Genomic DNA, 18,781 nt, shown 5'->3' on the forward strand with positions numbered 1-18,781 from the left:
CTTCTCCCACCTTCGGCTGGATGTTCCTGGACAAGTTGGCTTAACACAGTTACCCACAAATTAATATTATCTAGATTAAATTATTGTGATATATATGACTCGTGTGGCTGTTTATGAAACTTCAACTGGTAGCTAGGGCAAAAAGTGGAATTTTCAGAACAGATCGTATTTTCAAAGAAAGATATTTACTGGCTATCAGTTTGCTTGCCAGTACAACCCAAAAAGCTGGGCTTTATCTTTAAAACATTAATTGGTTTGTAACTGCTATTGTTCTGAAGGATCACCAACTTTCATGGGAACCAGCTCAGATGCTAAGATCTTCATCTGAGGTTCCCTCAGCTTTGGAGGAGAACCAGATGGCAGACCAAATTTTATGGGCCTCCCTCCATCTCTTCCTTCTTGCTCCCCCTATTTGATGTCATCTCCAGTTTCGGGTAGCTGGTGGAGGGGATGGGGGTGGGGTTTTAAACTGTATTTTATTGTAATTTTATTATTGTAATTTATTTTATTGAATGTGTTTTATTGTTGAGAACTGCCCACAGCCCATATGGCTCAAAGCTCCTCCACAAAGTTCCCCAGTCCTTAACACAGTAAGTGAACTAGAGGCCTCTTGTCCATCTCCAAGAGAAGGATTAAATTATTTCAGGTGCCTATCACAGAATGAAGTCTACAAGCTGCTTGCTTCAATGAGGCCCACCACCTGGCCCCTAGACCCCTGCCCATCGTGGCTCCAATAAACAAGCCATGAGAAAGTAGGAGGCCCACTCTGGGAGATCATCAACCTCTCCCTGTCATCAGGACCATCCCAAGTGGTGTGTCCCCCAATTAAAAAAGCTTCACTGGACCCTCAGAACCTCGCCAACTACCACCCCATCTCACCTCTTGCATTTCTTAGGAAGGTAGTGAAGTGAGTAGCTACAGATCAGTTAATAACATACCTTGATGAAGCTTCAGTCCTTGATCTGTTCCAATCCAGTTTCTGACCTGGCCCTGAAGTAGAAACAGCACTGGTCACCCTGATGGATGACCCTCAGCATCAGTATTATCTTTTCAGCTCATGCTTTGTTTTTTCTATTATGGGTTGGGGGTTTTATGATGTTTTATGAGTTTTTTATATTGTAACCCACAACAAGTCTCGGAGAGTGTGGCGGGCTACAAATCAGAGAGGGAGAGGGGGGGGGGAGGTGGAATGTTGAGGGAAGCACAGAAGACAGAGTGCAGGGGCTCATGGGAATAGCAGTCCATGGACATCCGGAGAACCACATTTTGGCCACCCCTGGTTTAGGGTCTGCCTCAGCAAAAGAGCAGACCTCAAGAAGAGAAGCTCATCTTGACAGAGTGTTTTAATTCTAATTTAGGGAGGGAATGGTGTACCCAGTTGTTAAGCCTGCCTCTGGTGATAAACAAACCTTGTACCATTGGGTCTGACTCTTGGGAAAGAGCAAGCATAGAATCCTTTGTGTATGAAAGGATCCAACCTAGGGGTTAGTCAGTGAACATCTGCTAGTACCTATAAACATTAAACACAATTCAAACCAAACTCTGAAGCCATGACTTGCTTACATGTATGTGTCTCAGACAGGTTTCTGCTTGGACAATCTGGGGACTATGCTGCTCAACTTTGTTTTAAAGCTAACCTATAGATAGATAAATAGATAAATAGATAAATAGATAAATAGATAAATAGATAAATAGATAAATAGATAAATGAATATTATATGTTCTTTTCATACAACTCCCACCTCAATGATCTGGTTTTACTTGCTCACCACAAAATTGACCTCACAGGATCAAACCCAAATCCTTTCCAATTTCTATTGGTCCTTGGCCCCAATGAAGTTTGTTTGGCCTCAACCAGGGCAAGGACATTGTCAGTCGTGGTCCCTACTTGGAAGAATGAGCTCCCAGAGAAAATCTGGGCCCTGTCCGAGCTGACACAGTTCTGCAGGACCTGTAAGATAGAGCTCTTCCACCAAACCTTTGCAATGACTTAATAACATTTATGGCCCTCCCCTACAAAACACCCCTATAGAGAGAGCTAGTCTGGAGACTTATGGGCAGTGAATATCTGGAGCCTGCTATTACCTATATGCTGCTAAAATGCCACTTACGTTTCAGTATGTTTATTCTGTCAATGTTTATTGTGTTGCTTTTAATTCACTGTTGATTTTTAATCTATTTAACCCAAAACCATTTGGGAGGGTAGTATAGAAATTTAATACAACAACAACAACAATTAGAACACCTGGCAACAGGAGAGGAAGGGGTGTGTGACAGCGAGAAAGACCAGCACAGCTGCCTTATACTGTTTCAACTAATTGTGAGTCAAACAATTGAAAGGCAGGGTTGAAAATGTAGACTACAACACCCTAACTAGGGTTTAGAAAGCTTGAAAGCGTGACTGTTTGCCCCTTACCAATCAATCCTCAGACTGTGAGGTGGACACCTTAAGAGCAGAGCACTCCAGACTAAGCCAAGCCAAGCTTCATATGCAATGAGCTGTTACGTCGCAAGAATTCCATTGTCTTTCCATCCACTTGACTCATGAGCCAGCCACCCTGGAACAGCCATAAATCCTTTTGATTTCAGCACTTCCTGCCATGGAAATCAACGGGATCTGCAAATGGACTGTCCGTCCATCCCCCCCACCCCCCACCCCGATTGTGAGGAAGACAGCAATTGCTTGTGGCAGCCAGGAACATTAATCTGTGCTCAAAGAACACAAGCGACGTTCAGACTCTTGTTCTTTCTATTAGACTTGGTTGGTGATAAAAAAGATGGGAGAGAGTTCTTTCTCTCCTCCTGCCAAAGCAGAATCAGTATCGGACAGAAAATAACAGCGAGGCTAAGTAGCATATTGCTTTATCGAAGGGCAGGAATGTAGCAAGGAAGCAACCACTGGAACTACCTATCTGTCAGGAGGCCAAAGTCTCAGGCCAATATAATGTGCCTTAAAAAAAAAAAAAACTACATTTACCCAACTGCCTTGCTTACTTTCTGAAGCTAAGCCAGAGGGATGCACATAGTAAGATCTTTGTCTCATTCCAGGGAGGATGCAGGATAAAGATTCTGTGCCAGTAATCTTCCGTGGATTAATGGTTTCTCTTTTATCTGCTGTATTTCTGCTCAGATGTCTTTGCTCTGAATGAGTCAGTGGAATGCAAATGACGAGTACAGTCAGTCTGAAAATATTTAAATCTTGCTTTCCACCGCAGTGCAGGTTTGCAATTCATATATATGTGCTGCAGGAAGGGCAGATGAAAATTATAGATATAGAAATAATACAAAAATATAATAATAACAATAATAATGTGGTGGTCAAATGAAAGCAGACTTTGGTTTTCTTTTTCCTCTCCTCTTTTCCTTCTTCCCTCCCACCCGACTCCTTCATTTTATAAATAAGATCAACATTTAAATGTCTGATGCTACCGGCAGGGTGGGGAGGGGGATCCACAGTGTTCCTTGTCTGAGATGCATACACTTGACAAGGAGGCATCTGTTGAAATGGAAAACTGATTTTATTTCAGCTGCTAAGTGACAAATTTTTATTACTCCGCAAGCATATTTCTCGATATGGTATTGTTTTAATTCTGAGAAAGCAGCAACTAGGTGGTTCAGCTGCAATTCTTTTTCTGATTGGTTTGCATTTTTTCCCCTTTCTCATTTCAGTCCCTCCCCCCCCCCTCCCGCCTTTGTTGTTCTGGCTTTTGTTTCGAACAGGTTGCGGATTTCTTTTCCTAAAAGAGAACTAAATGATTGTTACAGTTAGATTCAAGTCCGGTTGCACCTTGGAGATCAGATCAACGAGCGTCTCAGCATAGACGCTTTCCAGAGTCAAAGCTCCGTCAGATACAAGAGTGTTGACGTTCAAAAGCTTTTACCCCGAAAATTTTGTTGGTCTCTAAGGTACAACTGGACTCGAATTGGCTGTTCAACTGCAGACCATATGGATACCCTCCGAAATTAAATGACTGCATGATCCAAGCACCGGGTCATGTCTGACCCTTGGGATGACGCCCTCTAGCGTTTTCATGGCAGACTCAATACGAGGTGGTTTTCCAGTGCCTTCCCCAGTCATTACCATTTACCCTCCAGCAAGCTGGGTACTCATTTTACCAACCTCGGAATGATGGAAGGCTGAGTCAGCTTTGAGCCGGCTGCTGGGATTGAACTTCCAGCCTCATAGGCAGAGCTTTCAGACTGCATGTCTGCTGCCTTACCACTCTGCACCACAAGAGGCTCTGTATGATCCAATAGCATTATCCTAAAGAGAATGACACTATTCTAAACTAATCTGCTTCAACTGACTTAGAAAGGGACTTCAGAGTAAGGCTGCAGTTCCAAGGATACCTAGGGCTACCTCAAATCTAAGGCTACCTCAAATCAACTCCCATTGAAGCTATGGGACTTTGATATATATATTACTGTTGCCCGAAACATTTGGATTACAACTACTTACACACATAATATGGAAGTAATACAGGTACATGTACACATGTATTGACAAGTGTTTGAAAATGCCTTACTGCCACATTCTCAGCACACCAGGGAATGAACCTGAGCTTCTTTTTCGCACGTAGCACTCCCTAACTTTCAAGTCAACATGGCTGGGATGAGCTATGAAAGGCAACTTTTGTGCCGGAGGACAATGTTGACTGTGTTTATGTTCAGTAAGCTTTCATATGTAGCTTTGATACATAGCAAACTCACCAGCTCAGATCTGTAACAAAATGGGTTAGGGGTACGGGGGATAGCCCTGTGGATAAGAAGTATACGTTTTGTATGCGCAAGAGCTCAGATTCAATTCTTGGGAGTCTCCAAGCTAAAACCATCTCACGTCAGTCTGGGAAGCTGTCCTCTCGAGATCTCTGAAAGCCTCTTGAGTGTTGGGACAGGCAGCACTACACGAGAATGGATATTGATCTGCCTCAGAATCAGGCAGCTTCCATTGCTGAAGAGTACAAAGAGCATGAACACCATGTGCTGGGAAGAATCTGCTCTGATGCTTTTGATTCTCCGTGGCCAGAGCGACCACCTGGACGGCATCTTATAGCCCCCCTTTACCAGAGTTCCACATTCCAGCTTTGTTGCTAGACTCAGGAGACTGGAAGCAAGAAAGATTCTAGTCGAGCTGTTTTTGCTATTAGTATAGAGACACACATGTGTGCGCATGCATGCACACACACAGCATCATTTCCGTGCAATGATAGAACATCATGGAAGTTCTGCCTGCATTTGTAAAGGTGTCTGTGCTGTGAATGGTAGATGCTGGGAACACAAATGTAGATATTGTACTGCCTCACACCATGCAGACTGCAAGAGCAGATGACAGATACCATTTTGTAGGGAGCATCTGGTGAGCCTGTACAGTTATTGGTGTAGTCCTAACAATGGTGGCTGAGGCCAAGTCAGACAACCTACAGTGAGGCCCTGAAACTCTCCTCATTGAAACAGGCAGATTCCTTGTCATCTTATCTCAGGTGTCCTCCTGAGACCCTTAGACCGTTTATGCACTGGAGGTTTCATGCCAGGCTGCAGGCTAGAGTTTTAGTCATGGCAGGTTGCCCCACCTCTTCCTGCATCCACATGGGGGAGAATTTGGTCTGGTGCACCTCATCTGACCCCAATTTGTGCTCCTGTATGAGAGCTGAGGCAGTGAAGTTCCCAGTGCATAAATTGTCATACAGAGCTACCCTTAGCACTTTACATCCTCCTAAATCCTGGCCTGATCTTGTCAAAGCTTGAAAGCGAAACAGTGTCTGCCGTGGTTAGTTACTTGGACGAGAGACAACCAAAGAAGACCAGAGTTGTTGTGCAGAGGAAGACAATGGCAAACCACCTCTGCTCATCTCTTGCCCTGAAACCCCATGGACCTAGGATTGTCAAGAGTCAGTTGTAACTCGATAGCATAAAATTAAGTCAATTGACATAAACCAGCCAGTTGATGGGTAGATAAAAGATCCCAGGGCACAGCTGTTGCCTTGTTTCTGAGCAAAGACAGTACAATATCCATGTTCATGGGCATGTTGCCTTTTGGACTTTACCTCTTTTCCAAATCCAAAGATGAAAACACAACTACTGGCAAATTGTTAATCTCCCTTTGGGCAGTACGCAAGACTCTCAAACAGATTTTGTTGAATGGGCAATAGAAATGGAAGAAATTAATGATCCAGGGTCATATTACTTTGGCTTCTGGCCTGGATTGGTCTCTGACCCAACCTCAGCTACCCTGATGGACAACCTGTGCCCGAAGACAGAAGGAGTATAATTCTGTTGGCCATGTCCTGTTGGTTCTCTTCTTCCCTTTTGAGCCCATTTATCACAGTATCCTTCTGGACCATTTGCTTTGACTTGATGGCATAAGAAACAGTATTTTCAAAGGTTCCACTCCTATCTGACAGGTAAGTTCCAGCAAGGTAGAGCTGGGAGCACTTGTATTTTGGAACACTATTACATAAATGCAATGGTGTCAGAAAAAATTTGTGCTGCTCAACTTCTATGTGAAACTTTTAGCCAACAGTTATCTCGACAATTTTTTTTCAGTAGGGTCTACTAAGTTTACTAATAACATCCAGATCTACTCAGATTTCCTTCTAAGTGTCAGTAGGGGCAGGGAAAGTGTTGCATAGGTGCCTGGAAATAGGATGGATGAGAGCTAATACCCTGCAACCTAAACAAAATGGAGATGGTAAACAAGATGGTAGCTGGTCCAGTGGTGCTGGAAAATAGCAGTCAGACTATGGTTGATGGGACTGATCTCCCTCTAAGAAATAAGGTCACATCTTGGGGGTGCTGTTGGGCTTAGCTCTTATGCTAGAGAATCAGACAGTATTCTTGGCTTACAAGAGCATTGGGTGCGTCTGAAAACCCATCCAGGAACTTCAACAGATTCTAAACAAACTAAATTATTAACTGAATTGTGCCAGAGTGATTGTATTTAATCAATACTGTAATATTTTCCCTGGATGCCTAGATGATTCTGGGCACAATTCAAGTGGCAGATGCGGATTTTTTAAATGCTGAAAGGACTTGGAACCCAGAGTCTTGAGAGATCGCTTCCTTCCATAGGAACATGCCCATTTGTAGAGGTTTGCATCCCTAGTGTGTCCCTTCTTTGGACTAGGTCCTGTTATAAATGCAAGGTTTTTGACTGAACAAACCCTCAGACTTGATTTATGTCAGGCTGTGTGAATGTGTTATGTTTGGATCTGCAGGAAAGCCATTGTACACATGGCTCCAAAATCATAATTCGGTAATAGATCTACACACCAGGATCATTAAGATGCCATTCTTTCTGAAGAACAAGAACTCCTTTCCTGAGCAGACACAGAACTATGATACCAAAAACAGATTCTCTGCAAAACCTTTTCATTTGCCCATGAGATTCACCAGCCCAGCCCATCAGACGATTCACCAGAACCCTTTCACATGGGTGAGGAGGTTTTAACATCCACCAACTTCCTGCTCTCAGACGTTCTTAGTGTCAAGGACAAGTAATGGGATGTGAATGCTTTGGAAATTGTTCTTTAATTAATTTCCTAAAATCAGCAGTGCCATCCTAAGCAGGATTACACCTCTATAAGCCTACTGAAGTCAACACACCTAGAAGAATGCAATTCTGCCACCATAATTCAATCACATTTTATTCCAGAATACATTGCTAAACTACCATCGAGCATTAAGCATTTATATGGCAATCCTACTTACTTTTAGGGTGATGTTCTTCAACTGGAATGATGAAGTAGGAAAAGAAAATCTGGCTCGTCCCATATTGGAATGAGAGGTACATGCAGGATCCTGGAAGAAAATTGTTTTATATAGTTTGCCTAATTTTTCTATACCCATGCTGTCCACTCAAACCTTATGCCCCCCCCCCAAATTTTAGTCAACATTCATGGGTGTATGGGATAAGAACAGCAAATTGTAGCTTGATTCAGCTATCTGAAGAAAGTTTATGTTAAGGAAGATCGCCCTTTAAAAATGGTTATGTGTAAATAATCCTACATTACAGTACATAACTGCAATTTGTATGCAAATTCAAGATGGTCCCACTCTTTTTCTTGATGGCATGTATAGAAAAAAGACATAGTCTTCCCTTTCCATTAAACAGAGTAGCTCAGGAATCAAAACAACTGCAACTTTTTCCAAGAATGCCAAGCGAACAGGATTGTCGGCTCTCTCTGGAAGCTTTTGTGTATTTGTCACTACCTCTGTTCATTTTCTCGAGTGACCTATTCCTGATAAAGATCACAATATATTCCAGATGGGGAGCAGAGGGGAAATGGTCCTTTCTGTATGAAAATACATCTCGGTATACAAGCTCTTTTCCCCAATCTGAATGCAAGAAACCAAAAATCATAGAGCACCTGAAAATGACATTCCGTTTCAGTACCTCATTCTGTCTTCTTTCCCTTCCATTTCTTTTGTCCTCTGCATACACAGAGGGTGATAGATTTCAAACCACATTATCTGTTGTAGTACAGTACTAAGAAGCAAGGAGCGCAACAAACTTTCTCCACTGGTGTATCCAACAAACATGAAATTAACCTTCAGCATTATGTAAGATGTACAGGTTGCGGGGTTTTTTGACATACTCTGTCTTTGCTTGCAAAACATCGGCAGCGGAGGGACAAGGACCTATTTGCTGTCAGACAGATCTTGGAACCTAGGTCAACGTGAAAAATGAATTAGCCTATTCATGCATTAGACAGGATAATTTTGGTAAAACAGGTGCTGACAGTGTTAAAGGACACTGTGATGGAGGAGCCCAGCCTTGGTGTCATTTTAATTGTCACTATGACTGACAAAAAAAATGCAGGGCCTTTTCCAGTACACTGATCTCTCAAATTTGTAACATCAAATCGCTATTCATCGAGCAAAATTCTGGGGTAGCATAAGCAGGTTCTTACAGTATGTAGCTAGAGCCACTATTCACCATTGTTATTTATCTTGAACAAAATACATGGAGTAACTGCAAAATGGAGAGCATGCCCCACTTACAAACCTGGTAGAATTATGCTGGAATTTCATAAGCTAGGCCACTTCTCCCTGATATCTGGACAGCATACAGGAATATGCCTTGATCTTGCCAAATCTTGGAAGCTAAACAGAGTCTGGCTAGTATTGAGATGGGAGACCAGGGAATACCAGGGTCATTATGTAGAGGCAGGCAATGGCAAGCCATCTCAGACCGTCTCTTGCCTTGAAAACCCTACAGCAGGGGTAGGCAACCTGTGGTCCTCCAGATATCCATGGACTACAATTCCCATGAGCCCCCTGCCAGCAAACACTGGCAGGGGGCTCATGGGAATTGTAGTTCATGGACATCTTGAGGACCACAGGTTGTCTACCCCTGCCCTACAGGGTCGTCATAAATCAGCTTTGATTTGACGGCAAAAAAAAAAAAAGAGAGCAGTCATTTCCCATGTCTGCCTTCAGTATGGATTTTCACCTCCACATGCCATAATCTTTCACTTCTTAAACACGTTTTTAGCCCTTATTGGCATGTTTACACAGTTAACCCTTCTCTATAGCTTGACGGAAAGGAAAGATGGCTTTGTGATTGTCACAAGCACCAGCCAATCAGTATTCTTGTCAAGCCAGCAGCACCTTCCTTCTCCCCCCAACAAAAAATAATCAGGCAGAATGCTATATTCCCCCCCCCCTCAGTTGGCTTGGGAAGGTCCATTTACTCAATATGTCCACATGTAATCTGAAGCAGTGTCGTCCTAAGAAGAGTTTTGCACTACAACCGGCTGTTTGTGTTGAGTTGCCCTTACACAGCGCTGCAAGGATACTGACCAGGAAGTCTGAGTGACTAAATGGCTTCCATGAGTTCAAATGGAAAAATTAGAAGAATTCACTGTTATAACTGAGGATAAGATTAATAGCTGTATTTACTCCAGGTTGCCCATCATGGCCCAGATCTACTTCCAAGAAGGGATAGAGCCTTTTCTCAGTAAAGCAGTCAGGCTAAAAATCTAACAGAATAAAAAAATAATTTATAGCTATAATGGAATTTACCCGTTTGTCATTTTATTCTTTAACTGGGTATGTGGGGGATTTGTTGGGGAAATCCACCCCACAAAACATTCTTGTACTGTTTCCTATGAAAAGGTTCAGATTTGGGAGGGGGGAGGGAAATGGGAAACTGTAGGCAGCTTTGGAAAATGGCTGTGGGGGTATTTATTCCTTTGATCGGGTCGGCGTTTGCTCTGTGCAAGTTGCCTTCTCAACATATGTTTCAGGCGAAGAATCAAAGCTAATTCCAGAGTGTGAAAAAGCAAGGAGATTTCATTACCGATTGTGGCTCCCCTTCAAAATGATAAGGAGGCAGGATACAGGTTCTCAAAACCGAGTGTCCAAATGGGAATTTATGATGTAGAACTTTAGCTTTATCATCCATGGACTTCAGTGCAGAAAAGGAGAAATTCTTGGCTCGCAGCAATCTCATAGTTAACTTGGGAACCAATTGCCTCATGTCTCTCTCCCTCCTCCCCATTCTCCATGAAGCTATTTCCTCTTTCCATAACAAGAAAGAGAAATGGCGGTTGGCACTAACCCCTTCTGGCATCTGCCAGAAGAGACCTGATTTCTCTTTCTTCCACTCCTCTCATTCCTCTCTGCAAAACTGTCAGCAGAATTCAAAACAAACTTCAACTAGAAAAGCCACAGTAAAGAATCACCACCACCCTTTCATGAGGATTCTTTCCCTGTAATATTTTGGCACATTCCTAACTGCAAGAAACCATTTGTATCAGTGCTTCACTCAGTAAACCAAGCATAATAGGAATTACTACAATTGCAACATTACTAAAGAGGCAGAAGGGGTACAAGTCGAGCTACGAATCCTGCACAAGCGTGATGTATTGCTGTAAAGCCAGCAGGCAGGGGAATCTTAGGAAAGATTCTAGGGCCTGGAAAAGAGGAGAGACAGAGAACAAAACCACCCAAAGGAATAGGAAGGAAGAAAATACAGACTTTGGGGTGATATAGGATATCAAAGCTGGCTCCAGACTTTCCCAGTCAACACAATGGTGTTTAAAAATATGTAACTCTTGGCGGGGTCCATGCTCTTACTCTGGCTCTGGAAAATCTACTGGGGAGAAAATCTACTGGGCCATGAGTCCACAGAAGGTGTGACGCTGAAGGAGTTTCAGAAGAGGGTGAGTAGACTACAATGAAGAATGTCTCAGAAGAATGACTAAGTACAATCAGTTGCTGAGCAGCTTAAGCAGCTGAATAGCAATCAGCGGGTTAGTATTCCACCAGAGTTTAGATCATACCGAAATCTACAAGAACACTGGGTATAATGAATGGGTCTCTCTTACTTCTCTGTGTATTCCATCACAGAATTAATCACATTAGTTCTCTATGTAGCGCAAAAAAGAGAGAGAGAGAGAGAGAGATTTATCCCCCATCCCACCCGAAACATAACCATTTTGATTTCCCTAGGGGGTTCGGGCTAACAATACCCAGCAGTTCTGTCGTTCTGTTAAGAGACAATGCTAGAGATGGCTTTGTCTCATGTTGGAGTCTACAGCAAATCCCCCCCCCCCAAAAAAAGATCTCATATAAAACTCATAGGGCTACACCATCTGCTGAAGCACCAAAGAAATGATAATTGTTGGGACCTTAAAAAGCTGTAACTGCAGCATCTATAAATAAGATAACGTCAAAATGCTGAGCAGCACATGTTTGTATTATGGGATTTTCTCTCTCTCTCTCTCTCTCTCTCTCTCTTTTTCTTCCTCCTCCATTTTTTTCCATTTCAAATACATTTCTTGAAGGCTTGAAAACAGAGCCAAACTGAAATGACCAGAAAAGGAGCTGAAAGCCATTCCAGAACCTACAAATGAGGGGAACTGGAGGCTGACACGTTATTGACTAGGGCAGGATAAAAGAGGAAGCAATTCACTTCTTACATCTCTTTCGCTTTGGTGCAATGAAGTGAGATCAAAGGCTTACTCTCACATTAACCCAGAATAATACATACTCAGTATAAATGATGCAGAGAAAAGGACACCTTCCCCAAGACGTGACAATCCCATCAAATGCCCCTTTGCAAAGTTCAGGTCAAGGTAGATTTTCTGTTGAGTGAGATTTTTTTTCCCCTTATGGTCCAAAGCCCTTGAGTTCCCGGCACTAATTATATGCAAATAGAGGCTAGCCTAAGCTCTCATATTTATCCACAATGGCTTCTCCATGCTGCTGAATTTCTGTGTGTAAATAGAAAAAATATGTGCATGCTTTCTTGCTGACTTCACATTCTTCACTGGTATGCAGAGAAACACAAGCCTGTTCACAAGTTACAATGAATGCAAGTATGATTTCTGTACAGTAGATGTTTGAATTGTCTTTATATGGGTGCCGAGTAATTCTGAAGTTACAGTCTAAAAATCCACAGACAGAAATCCCAAGTTCTTCACACAAAGAAAAGAATCTGAATATGTTTGCCTAGCTAAAAATGCATTTATTGATATTTAGGCTTCAGGGCCCTTAACTGTCTCCAGTTATGGATTTGTAGAAGAAAATTTCTTTCCACAAGGCAGGTAGATTATCCCAAAATTGATAAACTATCTTGGATTTATCTGGAGCTGGCCACCAGAGACACCAGCACTGCAATCTTAAGTAGAGTTACACTCTTTTAAGTCTATAGAGTTCAATATATTCCAGAAAGTATAACTCTGTATGATGGCCCCATCCATTTCCCTCCTTCAAAGACAAGATTTTCCCTGTCTTTCTGTCCCTTCTGTAACTGAGTTGCCCAAGTTATCTGTTTTATTCTTTCTGGAAGAATTCTGCTTATCCCACCCATCGGATAATATTTTGGTCCTTTGCTCTGCCCTGGAACCTGAGGGAAGGAATGGGAACCCATTTTAACTCACATGATTTAAATGGAACTCAATAAGTTTTTATACGTTTTTATATTCCAAAGTAACAAAATACTTTATTCAACATAGAGGGGAAAGGTCAGGTAAAATCAGGGATAAAATTTCTGAAGTAACTCAGCATAGATAATTCTGAGGTAAAATCAGTACATACATAGACTTTAGGCTAATGAGAGTTTCAGAAGCTATTCACAGTTACTAAAAATCTTTATCCTCTTTCCCCTTTCTTTGGACTAAATGGGAGTCTAACTACCCACTTGTCCTTGCCAATTTCCCCCCATTCTCCTGTCTGTGTTAAACTGCTCTCAGCCAGGGCTGAGTTCTCCTCATCAGCATTCTCCTCTAAAGTCTCTCTCTGCTCAGGAGACAATGAGCTCAGAGGATCCCTGACCTGTAGAACAAGATCTTGGACATGGTTGATTTCCATGTTTCTCCTGGGTCCCATGAAGTATTTGAGTGAATATGGTATTTGAACTTAATCGGCACACAGCATTTATAATCCTGGATTCAAATGGAAGTGATTTATCTGTCGTTACATGTGAGAAACCTAAATCTATGAGCAGCTTAAATCTACCCTAACCCAATAATTTTAACCTTCAGTCTAAAAGATTTGGGATTTTGTATTTCATTGCCCTGGTTGGGCATTATTTATGTGCCCATATTGCATTTTGGAGGTAATAACTTATGCCCCAAATGGTCTTAAGCAAACCTAGATGCTAATTTTAAAGAGAAAACAGTTGTTTATAGGCTTTTGGAATGCATTTGAAAAGTGTCAGGAAATTTTTAATGTGCTTAGATAATCTAACAGCTTTTATTTAGTTGGTTTATTTCACCTGCTACTCTCTCATGATCATAAGATCTGGTCTGTGGCAATTTTTCTGATTCTGAATGTAATTGTCAATGCCAGCTTGTCTGTTAAAGTCCTGATGGGATGTCCATTTCACTTTATTTATTATTTTATTTGTGGACTGCCCCTTTCTAGTCACCACCTCAGGGCAGTTTCCAATACATAAGAACAGTCACAAATATGGTTAAAATAATTAATTTAAAAATTAATTTCCAGTTTAAATATTAGATACGATTAAAAATCCAGTAGGGGATTAAATAGGTCATGTCTCCAGAATTCATATTCCCGATTTAAGGTCTATTGATGGAAAGGTGGGGAGGTGAGGAGGGAGGCCAGCTCAGATGTTATGTGCTTCTAATGGACTTGTCTGCATGCCTGGCAGAAAAGCACCATTCTGCAGGCCCTTTGGAATTTTGGTAGCTCTGATAGGGCCCAGATCTCTGTTAGAAGTTCATTCTACCAGGCTGGAGCTAGGGCCTTCTCAACCCTGGCTCTGGTTGAAGCCAAACACACCACTTTGCGGCCAGATACCACCAAGGTGTTGGGATTGATAGAGCAGAATGCTCTTTTAGGGATGTATTTGGAGAGGCAGTCCCTCAGATACACAGGGCCTAGACAACGTAAGGCCTTTTCGGTAAGAACCAATACCTTGAACCTGATCCAGAACTCAAAGAACTCAAAGAACAACCAATTCAGCTGCTGGGAATCTAGTTTAATATGGGCTCTCCAAGGAGCCCTAGCAAAGACCCAGGCAGCCACATTTTGTATGAGCTGTAATTTCTGGAGCAGGCAGACATGCCTACAGCAAGTTATAGTAATCTAGCCTGGAGGTAATTGTCACATGGATCACTGTGGCTAGGTGTTCTGGGGCCAGATAGGGTGCTTAAAGTAAATGGAAAAACATCTGCCGAGCTACTCTTGAGACCTGCACCTCCATAGAAAGGGAGGAGTTAATCATCACCCGAATTCCTGATGGCTAGACTCCGACAAAAGAGGTTTGGAGGGACTTAGAAACCCTAAAAGAATCTGAACAGTGTTTAGCTGGAAAACTGCTAAAAACCCCACGCAAGTTATTTTGAATTTGGCAAGAACAAAGCAGATAATAAGTATAATAAAGTGATGTGATTCAAGTAAGGGAAACACTTTGGAATATGTAAGTGGAACTATTTAAAATATTGTATATGATCCTCATAATTCAGGTGTTGCTGAGGCTAGGAGAATAAAGGTAAAGGTATCCCCCGTGCAAGCACTGAGTCATGTCTGACCTTTGAAGTGACGCCCTCCAGCATTTTCTTGGCAGACTCAATACAGGGTGGTTTGCCATTCCCTTCCCCAGTCATTACCGTTTTACCCCCCAGCAAGCCTGGTACTCATTTTACCGACCTCAGAAGGATGGAAGGTAAAGTCAATCTTGAGCCAGCTGCTGGGATCGAACTCCCAGCCTCATGGTCAGAGCTTCAAACAGTATGTCAGCTGCCTTACCACCCTGCGCCACAAGAGGTGTTCAGGTGTTGTGAGGCTAGGAGAATATTGCTTCCTAAGTGCACCATGAGTCCCAGTCCATGGCAAGAACTGAACCAGGGATTATTCAGTTCCCAGTCTTAAACACTGTACTCAACCCATTTAAATTCCAATTAGCCAATCTTTCTTATTCATATAAATAAGCCCACAAAAATTCTACAGCCTGAGATCTGCAGACATATTTTATAGAAGACCAAGACCTATTTTGATTAGATTCCAGAAATCTGAACTCTTCCCAGTTGTCACACAATGCATTCGCTCTAGGCAATAATCATTTTCTATCCAAAACTATTATTTCATTTTTAAAGATTCTTGATGAGGTTTCCTGCTAACTTGAACAAACATTTCCTTCATGATGTATTATTTTCTGCATGCTATTGTCATAAAGACTGGCCTTGACAGAATTTTTCCAACTCAAGTTTTCACCATTTTTATTCTAGCAATTTCCCCCCAATCCTAAAGGAGCTCTTCTTTATTGATTCATTATTGATCCCAAGTTTATTGCTTTACATCTGTCTGTATCATCTTCTTGGACTACCTGCAAGCTTTGTGTGACAAAGAGCAAAACCTGATTCGAGAATAGACTATATACAGTATTTAATTAACAGATTAATGAAGATTTCTGTTCCATTCTAGCCTCAGAAGGTTCAGGGTGAGCTAGAACGATTTTTTAAAAATTACATTAAGGATAAAACACTAAAAAGATAAAACACTACAGAATCCAAAAACACGAAAACTCCAGCTATGTCCCTTTATACCCTTTTAAGTACCGCTATTAAATAAACCAAGAAGTTCTCATGCCTATTCAATTGTTCAGAATAGAACTGTTTCCTGGAATAATGCTTGTGGCAATGCGTCACCTCAGGATTCAATCAGATAACTTTTTTTTTCAAATGAACCCTCGTGCTAATATCTTTGCACATAGAATCTCATAATCCAGGGAACAACCACTCACCTGAGCCTTCCATGTGCAAGACAATCACAAAGTGATTATGATACCTCAAACTATTTATTTGCCTGCTCACCCTCAAAAGCACAGAAGAGTCCCAACAGGAAAGAGAAACCCCCCACAAATACTAACAAATCAAAGTGAACACATGCCGCCATGTCAGAATCAGACCTCTGGTCTACTGAGGTCAATATTGTTCATTGTGACTGGCAGCAGCTCTCCAGGGTCTTTCATGTTTGTTGCATCCTGATCCTTTTAACTGGAAATGCTGGGAACAGAGCCTGGACCATCTGTCACCCCTGTCTAAAGGACATGTGCAAGATATGTCTCCAAGGGAAAGCTTCATGGACAAATTAGGTATACAGCACTCTTGCTGACAATTCCATGTGCAACAATGAAGGAGCTCCACTCAGCTTAGCTTTCCTCGTGACTCGACCATCTTTCTCCCATATAGCTTTCATATACTTCTTAACCTAGCATTTGTCCATAACCTAATTTCCACATCCCATCATTGGTGGTGCCACACAATAGTGTTCTGCCAGCCTCTCTTGCCCCAATTCTTTGTGGCTCAGCCCCTCACAATTCCATGCAACCTATGTTGAGGCTGGTGCCTCCCCTTTTTAGATCGCCCCCCCCCTTACATCAGCAGTGACCCCTGGTTTCCCGGATAGTTCCGCACAGAGTACCAGCAAAAACATACCTTGATAGGACCCAAAGACCAACTTTGATTACAACCACCAGCTGGGAGACACTTCATGTAGAAAACTCAAGGAGGTTGCCATTAAAATTGTCACCAAGCATGCTTCACACACCATCATGAATATTTTGCGTAGTGAGAGGGAATCAATTCACAATCTTCTCCAGCAGCTGTGCTGGCTCCCAGTTAAGGCCACCCCCTTTGCTAGGCATGGTAACCACACAAGAATGCCACCCCTACGTTAATGAAAGCGGCCAGTTCCCTGCTTTCATGGCAATGCCAGAAATAGCTTGTGGCTGATTGGAAGCCGCTATGAGACTTCTTCGGTTAGAGAAAAGCGGCATATAAGAACCAACTCGTCTTCTTCTTCTTCACTTCTGAGGTTTCTTGAAGCCTGAAGAATGTTTCAGGGGTTTCTCAATGGCAAAAAAAGTTGAGAAAGGCTGCATTAAGATCATCTTGGTGCCAGGACAACTGTGATCTTGGGTTGTGTTACATCTGTGGGTTCAAAGGTGGACACGGACACCAGTAGTGATCTGAGTTCTTTATTATGACTCCAGCATAGTCCAAGAAGTACTGAGAACTGTACCAACCCCCCCTTCAGAAAACCCCAATTTAAATAGACAGACAAATAATGGAACTTCCCACCAGTGCACGCTATTGGTCAGTTTCAGCTTAAACTGACTGGATCTGACAGATGGGATCTAATCACACATTGGTCAATTACATTGTAAACCCCAATCCTGCCTTGGGCCTCAAGCTCAGACCTCCATGGACTACAATTCCCATGAGCCCCTGCTGGCGTTTGCTGGCAGGGGCTCATGGGAATTGTAGTCCATGGCCATCTGGAGGACCAGAGGTTGACTACCCCTGCTGGGCAAGTCTACAGAACAGAATGGAAAAGTAACAGATAGAAGCTTGGAAAATGAGTGGCAAAAATCACCAAAGGAACCATGCATGAGTAAAATTAGCCACAAACTCACTCTGGAAGCCCTAAACAAGCCACTGTTCCCTCTCTACAGCAGCCCCTTAACCGAACTAGCCAACTTTTCAGAATTGTTGTTAAAGTTATTGTGATAAATATATAAAGGCCACCAAACTCTTGAAATGTGCTACACATGCCGTTTTTCACTGCTTGGCTTAGGAGTTTCTCTCATGAGTTCCTCACCCAGAATCTGGTTTGCAGTGGCCAGAGAGAGCAACGGGAGGGTGTGCGCTGAAGTGCACTTCAGTCTGATCCAGCAAAGCTATTCTTATCCAAGCAGGCGTATTGTTCTGAACTCAGCAAAAGCAGAGCATCCATTTCCTTCCCTCCCCCCCTTTTAAACAAAGGTGCATTACGACCAATTCCTAAATCATAGTTTACCTACCTGAATAAATGGCCTGGATTCCAAAAGTGCTGCGACTGTTAAAGTCTGCAAGATGTGCTGCATTTGCAGCGCCTTCAAAAGTCATATCACTTATGCCTGATCATTCTGACTGAGGGCAAACGTGCATCATAGGTCAGCGCCTGTCTCCCTGGTGTAACATTGACCCATGTTTTCTGCATAGATACCAAACATAAATCAATACATAAGGGAATACTGCACCAATGTGAAAGGGAGTCATTTCCTCCACTTCGGTTAATTGTGCTTAGCAAACAAGTGCAGATAGTCACATTCCTCCTCTCCTTGGTCAGAAGATTCTTTGATTACAGCGTGTGCCATCACACACATTCCACTCAGGTAACATATCGGCGACTGATTAACTTATGGAACTCGCTGCCCCAGATAGAGCAATCTCCAGGTGTTCCCTCTGGTTCAGAGACACAAGGCTATTGCTTATTATTATTTATTCGATTTATATCCCGCCGCTCTTGAGACTGTCTCGCAGCGGGT

The 18,781-nt window shown here is 42.5% G+C and overlaps 1 long non-coding RNA gene across 2 annotated transcripts in view; it reads right to left on the bottom strand.

The window, feature by feature from the left end:
* Window positions 1–18,781, bottom strand: part of LOC143841857 (uncharacterized) — a 216,319-nt gene that overhangs the window by 180,539 nt on the left and 16,999 nt on the right. For both annotated transcript variants that reach the window (XR_013232902.1, XR_013232901.1), the window contains exon 2: window positions 7,708–7,797. This is a non-coding gene — a long non-coding RNA (uncharacterized LOC143841857). The remainder of the gene's footprint in view (window positions 1–7,707; window positions 7,798–18,781) is intronic.

Source organism: Paroedura picta, chromosome 7 (genome assembly GCF_049243985.1).
Source record: "Paroedura picta isolate Pp20150507F chromosome 7, Ppicta_v3.0, whole genome shotgun sequence".
In the NCBI taxonomy this organism is placed as follows: domain Eukaryota; kingdom Metazoa; phylum Chordata; class Lepidosauria; order Squamata; family Gekkonidae; genus Paroedura; species Paroedura picta.